Here is a 9,966-nt window from a genome sequence, read left to right as displayed (position 1 = left end):
ATCAACATGACATAAACGCAGTTTAAGGACTGTGACTCGTCCAGGAAAAAGTCACATCCCCTAAACCCCGATGACCTCGTAACTCCTATGCAGCGGGAAAACGTAACATACCGCGCCAGATCTTTAATTTCCTGAAATACATGAAAGTTGGAAAAATCAACAATAATGTTGAGCGAGTTCATGTGTAAGTGAGTAATAAAACCTTTGTAAGTATAAAAATTCCTGGTATGTAGCAAATAAGGAAAAAGAGATCACCAATGGTTTGCAAGGCCATTGATATGTGTGAAGTGCAAGTAGGAAGACTCAAACCTAGCGGATTTATGCGTTGGGTACAAAGTCACCCCGAGGTCCGTTATGCTGGGCCTGGGGCTGGGCTCGCTACACCCAGATAGATCTACCGCTCCTGTCCCTCGGTCCTACCCTGAGGATTAATGGCCTCAAGTTTCCGCCTACCCACTCACATGATCTAAGTAGTAACCCTCCTTACGCTAACCATACCATGTAAGAGGTATTCGTAATCATAGTAACATGTATTTCACCCCCGCAGTTTGGAAAACTGAAAACAGTTAAAAGAAAAGGGGGACATGAACTCATTGTGGTGCGTCTTTACCAAGTAAATCTCCTGATCAAACCGCTGAGCGACGACCTACACGTACTAAATCTATTAGACGGACGGCCGTGCCTTAAGGTTTAAGTTTTTGGGGAAAATAGTTAGACAACTATTTCGTGTTTACACTTGGCAAATATTTGGTAGATATTTTCCTTCCCAAGGATGGGGGATTTAATACATGTGCGTTTGTGTATCTTCGGAATATATTATTAAGTCTCACTTAAAATATATTTTATTTCTAACTCCAAAATATAAATATTTTTCCCAAAAATATTATATTTTAATCCTTATAATTTTCCAAAATAATACCTTTGTCAAAATACGCGTTCACTAGTATTTTTCCGAAAATGCGTAAGTTACGGATATAGGTTGGGTGGTAATAATTATACCGTTGTAACTTAAATATTTATGGTGAAGGTGTTCGTATTATTTTGGAACCGTTAATAATTTGGTAATATTATTTTTACCCTAAAAATAATATTTACGTAGTTCACAAAATAATCATAAAAATCTCACAAGTGTTGCTATGAAAAATATATATACTAAATATATATTTATCAAGTTTTATTTTGTGAAAATCCCATCTCCGATGTTTAGAAATTTTGTAAATAAAATCATGGCGAAATTTACATCTTTGAAAACAAGTTAAAAATGCATTTCTAACACTTGTGATGAAAATATTTCCAAGTGTTAGGTTTTGGAAAAATTTCGCCAGAGTTTCCCCTGTAACTGGAGGTGGCCACGCTTTCAAGCGTATCATTTTCTTTTAAAATTCAAACAAACAATGTTCCCAACATTATCAAACAACATTTCAACACCAAACTAGTCAAAATAGATATAAATCGCAAAAATACATGAACTTGCGGTTTATCTAAAATATGTAGTAACTTTCCGTTATTCTTAGTGGATCTTTGTATGGATCAATTCGGTTTCTTGAAAATCTTGTTTTTAAAGAAGCTTCGTCTTTACAACTTCTTGTCAACACTCACAAAAATAGTTCTTTTGTCGAAACTTTGTGTTACACAAGTGTTTACACACTTGTGTGTTTACAAAAATCACTCTTGTTTATGAAAAATCCGGTTGTAAAATATGTTTTCTTTGACGCTTGGTTCTTTGAAAATACCACTTGTAGATCCGTAGATCTACTAGTTTTGAACACTAGTTCATAAGTAAAATCGTTTTTACACAAGTTCATGCTTCGTAAGTGGTAGTGTTCATCATTTAACCCCTTTTTACACTTAAACATACTCTATGTCATGATTCATGAACATGACCAATCCGGGTTAGATGATGATCCGAGCTACCACAACATAGATCGGCACTAAATAATTACAACAAAACAAGTTTTACAAGATTTACACAACATCATTGCTTTTAACCAACATGTTCATCATTTATGTAAACTTTTAGTATGCATTCTTGTAATTTCATAAATTTTAACCGACAAGGTTCGTTTTAACCACTTTAGAATAGATCAAGAGTGTGTTTGAAGTCACTTACTACTAGCTCGAGGCTAGGGAAGAAACTAGTCGAAGAATGAGTGGATAAAAGCAATGTGGTGAGGTTCTTCACGATCTGAACGCACCAAGCTTCCTTGTATGAGTTCCTTGACACTTGTAGTTACTTGGAATGGGTTGAAGGAAATCGAAAATGGATGGATGGTTGTGGGTGGTGTTCGGCCGAGAACCAAGAGAGAGGGAGAGAGTGTTTTTGTTGAGTTTGTTGTGATGGAATGAATGATGGACCAAGACTTGTTCTTATAGACAAACTTAAGCACAATTAACCAAAGGATCATATGTCAGTCTAATTGATATTAGACAAGAGTGATTATTTTAATCAAAAATAGGACAAGGGTGTCCCTTGGGGACCGAATTCGGTTAGAGGGGGGGTCCTTAGTTAGATTTCAACCATTAGTTAGCCATTTAGTTAAGTTAAGTTGGAGGTTAACTCGGTTACTAGCGTGTTATGCATTATAGCGGGTGTTAGGGTATTCGGAGACCCTAACTGGCTCAGAAAAAGAGAAACAATGTTAATGGCAATATTTTCATGTTCCGGGTAAAGTCCGGTTGTTCGGTCGGATAGTGATCCGTTAAAGTGCTTAACAAAGCTTTAAAGTGTCGTTATTACTATTTTTAGTGACACAACTTATTCCCGACACTTTGGAAAGTGTCTAGTAATATTTTTCTCATGTTTTGGCACTTTATTAGTTAGCTAAATGCTGAATTTTTAATTAAAGTGCTGAATTTTGTACTTAGAGTACGTTTTAGGCACATCCGGTCACTGTAACTTATACCTAGTGACGCAGTTCTACAACCCTTATATCCCTACACTCTCTACTAGTGTAGCAAACTATCTCTGGCTCATACAGGCCTCAGAGGCAGTGTCTGCCTGCTGCTGGCTATATCAGCATGTTTGATGGGTTATCCGTTCATTGTGCTACTGTGCTTTTGTGCATCAAGGTTGTCACTAGAGTTCAGTATGTAAATAATGGAGTGACAGCAAATAAAGTATGATGCAAGTATGTACATGTATCAGTATTCTGGTAGCAGTTTATCCCTAATTTCAATCAAGCACAATAATTAAGCAGTAATTAAGTATTAATTAAGTCGTACGGATACCAGATTTAGTGAGAGTTGTCACATGCGGTGTGCATCAAGAGGGTGTAGAATATGCATTCCTAAGGTGTACGGTGGGGGTGTGCGACATGCAGGTGTGCGGGGTAGGGGTGTGCGGCATCAGTAAAACCATGACCTAAACTACGGTGCTCAACCGTAGTCTACGGTTCAGTCTTTCTGTTCAAACAAATAACAACCCACATCTACACGTTCGTAATCATCAAAATAATGCAAATTTTACATTGGTTCTCATGAACCCTAATATCATACTAATCATGCACAAACAGATCTATTCACTCATCATCATAAGCAATATTCTCTTAATCATTATCAACAATCATCCAAACAAATCTGTGAACATCATGCCACACAAAATCATCAAAAAACTAACATCATGCAACCCTAGTTCATCGATCAACATTATGGGTAATCCCAGCTTTATGTTAACAATTTATCATCATCAACAAACCATCGAAACCCTTATTATCATACAACACTAGTTATTGAACATTTTCATGCAATCAAACCATATTCAACAGAATTTCTAGCAAACCCTAGATTATAAGAAATCTTGTGATCACTAATGCAAATTAACAAGCAAGAATACAGCCGAACGTATTCAGGAATCCAATCAATACCAAGATAAGCACACTAACCAGATTATGAGATGCAAGAGAGGGTGTTAGAATCGGGAGGAAGCTTAAAAGAAGGAATAGGTTGGCGTCGATACTTGAGGGAGAGCTAGGGTTTAGTTATGATTTCTAAATCACAAACGCATACTACGTATCCTACATGTATGCACATTCTCACAAGGGTTGGGCTTGAGATAGTTTGGGCCGACAACAGACCAACAGAATGGACGGGGTATGCGGCCTGCCAATGGGGTGTGCGACCCGGAGATAGTCTGCGACTAAACAATTATATACGCTAAGCTTTTAATATTTAGTTGATGTGCGTTAGGTGTAATATAATTTAGATGTATATTTAAGCCCTTTTTACACTTTTAGCCAAGTTTTAAATTTATAAAACACGATATTTACTAACACTAAACACACATATGGGCAAGTGCACACATCGTGGACGTAGTATAGTGTTGGTAAGATACCGAGGTCGTCCAAGGACACAAGAGCTTTTAGTACCGGTTTATCCTCAACGTCTAACCAAATCAAAATGTTAGAAAAGATTTTTTAAACTAAGAAAATAAAAACTAACTAAATGCTGAAAATAAAATAAAAATAAAAACAGATAGACAAGATGAATCACTTGGATCCGACTCGTGTATTAGTAAGAAAATAAAAACTAACTAAATGCTGAAAATAAAATAAAAATAAAAACAGATAGACAAGATGAATCACTTGGATCCGACTCGTGTATTAGTATAACCTTTGATTATTTTCGCACTTTTGCACTTGTTTAAGAGATTATCTTAGTTATTGTAGTAGGCCCCTCTTTTGAAGGCGACGTTACCCTCAACCCAGTAGTTTGAGTCAGCAAGGATACAATCCTAAAGGGTCGGATTATTGAAAGATAATGAATTAAGTTATTAATGCAAATTATGGTAGGCCCCTCTTTTGGAGGTGACGTTACCCTCGACTAAGTAGTCTGAGTCAGCAGGGATACAGTCCTAAATAGCCGGGTTATAGTATTAATAGTAGTTAACTTATGAGGGGGTCAAAGAGTTTGGATCCCCGCCATCCAATACCTATGGGCATTGAAGGAGATCCTACTAAATTTGACCCAGGTCCCTTGTAGGACCTCTAAACGCTGAACAAGGGCAAGACCCTTACCAAACCGTTCCCTTAACCCCCGACCAGGTAGCCAACATACCTCCATATAGACCGTGGAGATATGAATGGTGAAAATCTTTTATTTTATATAGACAGTAAAATAATGCCAGACACCACGGACAAACGATCAGGAAAGATCACCTTCAACATAAGCAACTAGTTATTAAAGTCATTAATACAAAACCAAATAAAAAGTGCAAAAGATTGAAAATAAAAAGTATTATACTAAACACTTGTCTTCACCAAGTGATGTAAGAGACTTAGGCAAACATGGCCTTGATTGTCAAGAACTCTTACGATCAATCTTGGATCCCGAGACGACTCACACACTCTATGATGGACAATGGATGATGGTGGTGGATGATGGTGTTGTGATGGTGGTTGGTGGTGGATGAAGTGTGAGAGAGGTGGTGTGCCAAGGGATGAGTTGCAATGAAACCAAGCACTCCTATTTATAGGCTGAACAGAAGGCTGGGCACGGCCCCGTGTCCGCTGGACACGGCCCCGTGCCTGTCTGACACTCTCTCTCTCTTCATTAATTGTAATTCGCAATTACAATTAATGCACCTGCTGTACTTTCGCCACGCCCCCGTGTTCGCTGGGCATGCCCCCGTGGTGGGCAATAGAAGCTTCTATAGGTTTGTCTTTTCTGCTGCTTCTTGGGCACGGCCCCGTGCTGGCTGAGCACGGGGCGTGTTCAGTCTTCTGCCTTCTCTATTTTGCTTGGGAGGATGTTGTTGAGGGGTCGGGCAATCCACTTATGTTCCTTTTCTTGTATTTATGTTAGATTTAGCTGTCTTTTTGCTTCTTTTGTGAATTTGAGCTCATTTAATCCTGAAAATACAAAAGGAAGACAAAAACACTCTTTTTCCAACATTAGTACTTAAAAAGGGTTAGTTTTATGCCTCATTTGATTTAATTTATATGTTGCATTTTACACACATCAAATACCCCCACACTTGAATTTTTTACTTGTCATCAAGCAAAACTCTTTAATACGTGGCTTACACTCCCAAATAGAATGGGTAGAAGAGAAGTTTTTGGCTTGTCATAGAGTGTCGGGAATCTAAGATCTTTTTGGTTTTATTTTTATTTATTTACAATCCTATTCGTTATGATTTATTTAGAACGTTTCATAGGAGAAATTACTTATTTGGGCATAGCATGCCTTTTTAAAATTCCATTTGTATACAAGTTCACATACCTCACGGGAGAAATCACTCACACTCGGCCGAAGGTGTATTTTTAGTGAATCACTCGAGAGCGGCGTGGAACTTATCCCTACCATAGGCTTGCCAAGCAATCAATCCTCCTCCTTTTTAACTTGTTACCTTTGTAAATATCAAGAGGACTTTTTGGGTAAAGGCTTGGGCTAAAGGTGGGTAGTTGGGTTAGTGGTTAGTAGAAAAGGGCGAAAAGCGTAAAAAGCGTCGGTTTCGTAAAACATTTTGTTTTAGTGACTTTTTAATTTTAATGAAGTATTTCTTCAAACAAGCTTTTGTTTCAAGAGCTTTGTTTGTTTATTTCTAACTTCATCATCATTTTTTTTTCAGTCACACGAAAACCGAGCTTGTTACTAAAATAAAGGGTAAAAATAAAAAGGGTTTTGGTAGGTAAAAGGGTTTTAGGGTAAAGAAATGAAAGGTTTAGGCTCAAAGGGGTTAACTAGGGGGAGTTTTTGGGTAGGTGAAAAGAAAAATAAAAATAATGGTTTTGAAAGAAAAAGGGTTAGTCCTAATGCCTCCATCATTTACTTACTTGGGTTTAAGTTGGTAAGGATCGGGAATGAATCGTCGTGGCAAGTTCTAGAGTTGTAAGAACCAAGCGGCTATTCACACAAGAAACGAAAAATGAGCATTTAGTCTAAAGATGTGTATTTGTATGCTCAATAAAGGCTCAAAACTCACTTTTTATGGGAATGGGTTTTTCTATGTGATCAAGTATATATAATCGAATTTTAACTAAGCTTGTCATGCCGTTTCATAATTTTCTTATGTTAGTTCTTTTTATCACGACGCTATCGGTTGTAAACTTGCAAAAATATAACCTTATTAATCTTAGAATTCCCAACTTAAACTTTAGACAAGTAAAAAAAATGAAAATTTTTTTTTTTGAAAAAAAATTTGGGGTGATTAGCGGTTCCAATAGAGTTTTGTGTAAGGCTTGTTATTTGGACTTGCAAAATTTCACGGTTTTAGCATCCCCCGCCCCCCCCCCCCACTTAAATTACACATTGTCCTCAATGTGTCCCAAAAATAAATTTTTAGGTTGATTGAATGTGTAACATGGTGTTTAAAAGCAAAAATTTATGTACTGGCAGTCTGGACACGGCCCCGTGGGGACCGGGCACGGCCCCGTGTTCAAGTGCCAGTAACGATAATTAAGAAAAAGAAACAGAAGCCTGGACATGGGGGCGTGTCTGGTGAACACGGCCCGTGTCCAGTTACCTGAACTGGGCATTTTCTTGCAGAGGGTTCAGCACGGGGCCGTGTTGGCTGGGCACGGCCCGTGTTAAACCTACTGTAACGGAGAAATCGTCGACGTGTGGCCTTGTTCTTGTGCATGGGGCCATGTTTCTCAATTCCCCTATCATCCTTTACCACCATGAGTGTGTTTTATTTCTGCAAATTAAAACTATAAGATTAAACTAAGCTAAGGATAGTTCCGCAGAATGCCTCCGTGGTGCGCCACGTTTATAAGGGTCCTTGGCTAGACTCAGAGTGAGGTTATATATTTTCTGAGTGGGATGTTTTGCATCCCATATTGCACCGTTGGAGAGTAGCATCCAAACTCGAATCAATAACCTTCATGTAGTTGACCGGGTCATCGTCCTCTATTCTCTTCCCAACCCCGAACTTTACTTCATCATCTCCGTACCTTAAGGTGAGCGTTCCGTTATTCATGTCTACCACTGCTTGTGCAGTGGCTAGAAATGGTCTCCCTGGTATGAGGGGGACTTTGGTGTCTTCTTCCATATCAAGTATAACAAAGTCAGCCGGGTAGACAAATTTTTTTTACCTTTACTAGGACATTTTCGATGACACCTTGTGGGAATTTAACGGATCGATCAGCAAGTTGTATGCTCATTTTTGTAGGACTCGTTGTTCCTAGGCCGAGTCTTTTGAACATTGATGAGGGCATGAGGTTAATGCTAGCCCCAAGGTCGGCTAGTGCATTACGAACGGGGGAGTCCCCGATCGAGCAAGGAATTATGAAGCTTCCGGGATCGATTTTCTTTTGGGGGAGTTTGTTGAGTACGAGGGCAGAGCATTCTTCGCCTAAGTTAACTAATTGCAACGTTTCAATTTTCCTTTTATGAGTGAGGAAGTCCCTCATGAACTTAGAATATTTAGGCATTTGGGTTAGGACATCAATAAAAGGAATGTTGACATGCAATTGTTTTAGTAGACTTTCGAATTTTACGAATTTCTCATTGGTCTTTTGACGAATTAACCTACCGGGGTACGGAACTCGAGGAGCTTTGGTAGGCTCTGATGATGGAGGGGAGTCCTTTTCTTGCAGAGGCGGTGGTATAGTCTCCTCTGTCGGCGGTGGCGCTTCCGCAGGCCCCACGGTACGGTTTCGTAACGTGATGAGACTAACTTGCGCTTTTGGGTTTGTTTCGGTATTGCTTGGTAATGCGCCTGGTGGTCTCTCGGAAAAATTTTGGGCTAGTAGACTTAATTGTTTTTCTATGTTTTGAATACTAGCTTGTTGATTTCTAAAATTTGATTCTAATTGTAGAAACCTTTCCGAGTTTTTCTTTTCAGTGTCGGAGATGAGGCGAGATACAGTATCTTCAAGCCTTTCTCGTCCACCTTGTTTTTGAGTGAAATTTTGTGACTCATTTCTTGGTTGTTGAAAGTTTGTTCGTTGGTTTTGTTGGTTACTACTATTGCCGGGTTCTCTCCAACCAAGGTTAGGATGATTCCACCATCCTTGGTTGTACGTGCCCGTTGGAGGACCCGGCGGCCTAGGTCTATTGTCAATGTAGCTTACTGACTATTGTTGATCGTCCGTTTCTTTCATACAACTCCAATTTTCATGTGGCCCACCACACCCTTCACAAGCCATAACCGAGACCGTTTTTATCATTTCCAATTTTTTTATTTTTGAAGAAAGGGCCTCGATTTGGGCTTGTAAAGAAGTGTTTTCATCAACCTTATGGGCGCCCGGGGCAATAGATTTATTGCCTCGGGGAGTGTGCCACTGGAAATTGGTTTGAGCAATTTCCTCAATTTGGTTATATATTTCATGCGGGCGGCGATTACCTAAAAGTCCCTCGAAGCTAGAGTCAAGTGTCTGCCTTGTGTGTGGCAACAACCCATTATAGAAAGTGGATACTTGTTGCCATATCGCAAGGCCGTGATGTGGACACTTTCGCAATAGCTCCTTGAACCTTTCCCAAGTTTCATATAAGGATTCCCCGTCCTCTTGTGAATATGTATTAATTTCAGTCATTAATTTAGCCGTTTTAACGGGAGGGAAATACTTATATAGAAGCTTTTGGGCTAGTTCATCCCAGGTGTTTACCGATCCAGCTGGGAGGGCGTTAAGCCAAGCTTTTGCTCGGTCTTTTAGTGAGAAAGGAAACATTCGAAGGCGGGTGGCGTCATTTGATGCTCCATTGATCCGAAAGGTATCACATATTTCTAAGAAATTAGTAATATGTAGATGGGGATCCTCGTCCGCAAGCCCATGGAAGATTGCGGAGTTTTGGAGCATTTGTATCAAATGCGGCAGAAGTTCGAAGTTATTGGCTTCAACATTCGGTGCATTGATAGCGGCGCCGAGGTTACCTACGGTGGGTCGTAGATAATCCATGAGAGTACGTTGATCCGCCATTGGAAGTGGATTTCCTGAAACCTTCTCTTGGTTTTTGGCTTTTAGTCTTTTTTTGAGAAAGCGTTCGGGTTCTTCTAGAGGTTCTTTTATGTCCTTATTAGAACTGGAG

The 9,966-nt window shown here is 39.3% G+C and overlaps 1 non-coding gene across 1 annotated transcript; it reads left to right on the top strand.

The window, feature by feature from the left end:
* Positions 1 to 9,372: 9,372 nt before the first annotated feature.
* Positions 9,373 to 9,479, top strand: LOC118489489. Its single transcript, XR_004887509.1, has one exon. It is a non-coding gene; the product is annotated as a small nucleolar RNA R71 (small nucleolar RNA).
* The last annotated feature ends 487 nt before the right edge of the window (positions 9,480 to 9,966 follow it).

This window comes from Helianthus annuus, chromosome 17, assembly GCF_002127325.2.
Source record: "Helianthus annuus cultivar XRQ/B chromosome 17, HanXRQr2.0-SUNRISE, whole genome shotgun sequence".
Lineage (NCBI taxonomy): Eukaryota > Viridiplantae > Streptophyta > Magnoliopsida > Asterales > Asteraceae > Helianthus > Helianthus annuus.
Note: the sequence above shows the minus strand (reverse complement) of the source record. Positions and strands in the feature narration are given on the sequence as shown.